Here is a 4593-nt window from a genome sequence, read left to right on the forward strand (position 1 = left end):
CCATAGCTTTGACCCTCTCTCACTCACTAAGAAGAAGAAGAAGAGGATGAAGCAGGAACACTCTCACACAAAAGACTTGTTTTCTTTTCTTCTTGTTTTTTTAAGCCATTAAATTGAATTGAATTTGTATGTTAATGAAAGCAGTGCATAGCTAACAAGCTCAGTGTGTGACCCATTACCATGTTAAATGATTGTTATGCCCGGAGTAACTTTCACCTGTGGCTGGAATCACCAAGACAAAGAGCCAATCTGAATACAATACAGTCATTTCCATGGTCATCCACAGTGTGTGCACGTTTCATTGATATTTTTCTTTCCAATGTGCCAAAATATAATTCTCTCTTTGAGCTGAGAGAGGAAAAAAAGGAACAAACAACAGTAACATTTTATGCATTTTATGAATAAAAGTAGGGAGAGCTCATTCAGAAATTCACACAGTAATTAGTTCTTTGTTTAGTGAGTGTTTTAGAACAGTCATAAGGAGTTCTCACCTCGTTAAAAAAAAACGGTGTGATTCTCTCACCCTGGCCTCATTACCATGACGATGCTCAATGACATCTCTCAACTATCGGCATGAAAGGAGACTGTAAAAAACCTCTAGATCTAAAAAAGAGAAAACATTTGTGTTTCATTTGTGTTGTTGGGGGTCTGTAATCTGTAGGTTAGCTCAGTGTTTGAATCCATTCAGAGAAGTCCATCCCAAAATACACTGCGCGAAAGCCCCCAGAATCAGGACATATATTTGTCTGGATATCCTCAGAAATACCCCATATCTGGTGATATCTATGGTGGATACTCTCCGGACATGACTGTTTCTAAGTTCATGTCCTGAGCATATCAACTCCGAGTATGGGACACTTTTATTCTGATAGAATCTGGAGATGAGATTCTCTCCATATATGAGATGCGTCACTAGTGATATCCAAGGTCAGGATATTTCCAGATTCTATCCATGTCATATCTGTTGATATCTGATGTCCGTATACCAGTCATATCTGAAGTTAGGATTTGGAACATATGGCCAGAAGGTAACAGAAAACCGGTATTACTCAAAAATATTTTATTACATAATAAATAAATAAGTCAAAAACCACAAACAAACATGCATCCTTTTTTTCTCTTCTGCCAGATAGCAGCTCTTGACTGGTGGTGGGTTTCCTTCAGTAATGCCAGCTGAGTGTCTCATGCGTAATTTTGGCTCAATTCCACTCCTCCAGTTTTCATCCCAGGCTTTATGGCATTTCAGCATCACCATGGTTAGCCTAGTGGAGCGCCACTTTGGCGAGGCTTGATAATAAGATGGTTTGTCCTCGTCACTTTCCTCGTCGCTGACATAGTTTGCATTGGCTCTTTTTATTTATGACAGATCCTCTTGATTGAGAATCTTCTCAGCAATTTTGACCCTCTTTTTGAAGAGCTGTGGACCAACAGGAAAGGAAAATATTATTTTAATTAGAGGAAACAACATACACACACATACACAGTTCAACTGGACCATGCACGACCTGAGTCAATGAAACAAGGTCACAAATAGGACAACTCACCTGATCATGCTGACTGGTCCTCCTTGCTTCTATCTCCATTCTCTCTCTTTGCACTTGAGACTGTCAATAGCTTGATTGCAAGCTCCTAGTCGATGGAAATATGAAATGTACAGAAGATGAGGTCAACATATTGCAAACATGTTTCCAAAGTGGAATATTCAAAATGTGCCATGCAGACTGTCACAGTGGCTTATCTTAATTATCCATTGTCAATGCTATATCGTTATTGTAACTTAGTATTTGGTCTTAAGACATGGAAACACTAAATGAGCTGTCTATCACACTAATACAATTGCAATCCTATTCAAAAAATCTCTGAAAAGAAAGTAACACTGATTATTGACATTGAGTCTCTCACATTATCTCTAACTTATGGCGAGTTGTGTAAATCCAACTTCATGTGCTTACTTCTAACTTGGTGGAAACTCCAATTTGGTTGCACATCTTTCACTGCTGCCGTCATCTCCTCATTGTGGTGTTCTGAAGCTAAAAAAAAAGACAATATTTTATAACTGACTGGAGTTCTTGTCAAGTTTCCTAAAACGATAGTGAGGAAGAAACATACTTATCATCTGCCCGGACCTTCCACTGGAGCTGCTCTCCGAGGTTCTTGTGTTTGTGATGGACAAGAATCTGAAAGAAAGAACAAGTCTGTTAGGTTACAGTAACATTGCTGTTCTGGCCAATGTTCTAGAATACAGGCACCTGCCCAACACAAAACCCCCCAGTGGCCGAGTGGCAAACTCAAGAACGCATTTAGCTTTAGGAAAGGAAGATCCGCCAACGTTTTCCGACCACGGTCAGAAAGAGAAAAGTCCTCGCAGGAAAGGTCCAACATAGGCTAAACATGAACAACCTTTTTTAAAGTGCAAAAAAAAAAGTGAACACGTGTTTGTCTGTTTGGCTGCTTTAGTGAATCGTGCTGCTGCTTTTATTCGTCCGTCTTCGTGTTACGTGACCGTAACACCAACATGATAACCGTGTCAGCTATCAGGGAGGATCTTAACGGGGTGACGATGTTTCCTGTCGCGCTGAATTCACGCTCCCATGGAGAGCTCGTAGCGCATTTAGACGTGTATTTTCCTGCTACTTTTGACAGAAGTGTAGAGACATCGGGGCGCCTGCGCTCCACCCTCGCCCCGCAGGCTCCTCGCCTCTCCTTTCCCTCCTCCGGCGCCCTTAGCGAGAGGGGAGCCGACGTTCGGACCCTGTGCAGCCGGTTCGGGCGCAGCTGCCGGTGGACCCCCGGCGTGTCTCCTTGCTGCCCGCGCTACACAGGCCCCACGGCGGTGGGGGACGACGTCTGCCGCTCCAGCGGGGGAATCGGGAGGAGTGACGCCGCGGCCGCCCAACACGTAGAACCTAAAAGAAACCTAATTGACATAGTGCCCAGGGTCTCCAACATTTGTCCATGACCGCACGAGAATACACAATAATTAGCAAAGATGAATATGTTTATAGTTCAAATCACACACCATATGAGTCCTCTGTAACTTCAAATAAATAAATAAAGTGTGGGTCCGCGGTGATGACGTCCCGCAGGTGATGCGGTTCACGGGTGATGAGGTTTTACGGTCTGACACCGAATCCCAGGAGAAGCTACTAGGCTGCGCGGATGATCCATGATCCATACGGATCACAGGCCCCGGTTCTGCACAGACGTGTGCCGCGGATTCCACCCCCCAAGCCCCCATCCCCTCCACGCACTTCATTTAATCTGTACGGTCACATCCTCTGCTGTTTACCGCGTTAAAGTCGCTGCTCGACGTTTGTCCGTTAGGTGATGACATGATGTTTCTGGGTTACTTGAAGTTTTATACAAAAGCAAAGTTTTTCAGCACAAAATATTTTTACACACGGAAGATACGTACGGAAAATTCGAGGGGGGGGGGTCGTATCCGGTGTTCTTGTAGCTTCTTCTTGGTTTTTTCCACGTCGTCCAGCCTCTGTGATTATGTTTCAATCGCTTCAGATGAAGACTCTTTTCCTGAAAAAATAGAAGGATGTGGTTTATTTTTGCTATTTAAAATAGCCCCCAGAATTGGTTAAATATAACCCCGTAGCCTCCAAGCCCCGAATATAACATGCCCATTAGATCAAAAGTTTTACCTGAACTTATCCGCTCGGCCGGGTCACTGCCGCCAACCCCCGGATCCTCTGAGGTCTTTTCGCTGTGAGGACGTGGTCGGCCTCGCTTTCTAGAGGGTGTCCATGTCTCCTACGGTCAACTTTTATTCTTTTTTTCCGTCTTCATCTTCGGACCTAACGCTCCGTGCCGTCATTGTTTTCAAACAGATTGCGTCATGGCGGCGCGGAGCGCTGTAACTCGACAGCAAATTTCACTTTACTGGAGCTCGGGTAAAACGCCACGGCCGTTCGTTCTCCTCGTGTTATTTTGCGGCTTCGAAACTACTGAAGACGTTTTGTTCCCGGCAGCATTTGGAGAAAGGGCTGGAGTGTGACCCAAAAATCTATGATAAATAAAATAAAAAATGAAAGAAGTTTCTTTTAAAATCATTCACAAAATTTTCCCCACTAATCAATTCATGCTAAAATACATTAAAAAATTGATCCTAACTGTCCCTTTTGCAAAGAACATCCAAAAGCAATTAACCATCTTTTTTGGAATTGTACTGAAATTCGAATTTTTTTGGAAGAAGTGTTTACAATTTATCAGTAATCATATTCACCCAAACTTCACTCTGAAATTTGAATATATAATTTTTGGGTTTTATAATAAAAACTTGGACTCAAATAAAAACTAATAATTAATGTTATTATTATATTTGGCAAATTGTATATTCATAAATGCTAATTCTATTCATTTTCTACCCCCCCCCCCCCCCCCCCCGTGTTAATCAAACAAATTGAAATGTATCTCAGTTAAATCTCTGAAAGCCTTAAGAAAGCTGTATGTTTGTATGAAAGTTGTGGAAACCTGAATGTTTTTGTGTAAAATGCATGTAAAATGTTTGCTCTCCTGGCTGTACCTACATTTTGAACAATAAAGTTAAAAAAAATAAACTTTCTTCACCCACTCCCTGAAAAC

At 42.3% G+C, this 4593-nt stretch overlaps 1 long non-coding RNA gene across 2 annotated transcripts; it reads right to left on the bottom strand.

Annotated features, from left to right (window-relative positions):
* Positions 1–1064: 1064 nt before the first annotated feature.
* Positions 1065–4358, bottom strand: LOC105357958 (uncharacterized). 2 transcript variants are annotated; one of them, XR_013659105.1, is made up of 6 exons: positions 3654–4358; positions 3416–3531; positions 2110–2177; positions 1953–2030; positions 1545–1629; positions 1066–1417 (listed from the first exon to the last, which is right to left on the bottom strand). It is a non-coding gene; the product is annotated as an uncharacterized LOC105357958 (long non-coding RNA). The 2 variants fall into 2 exon arrangements; XR_002874206.2 differs by having other exon boundaries at positions 1065–1417; positions 1545–2030.
* Positions 4359–4593: the final 235 nt, after the last annotated feature.

Source organism: Oryzias latipes, chromosome 11 (assembly GCF_053564925.1).
Source record: "Oryzias latipes strain Hd-rR chromosome 11, Olatipes_Hd-rR_3.1".
In the NCBI taxonomy this organism is placed as follows: Eukaryota; Metazoa; Chordata; class Actinopteri; order Beloniformes; family Adrianichthyidae; genus Oryzias; species Oryzias latipes.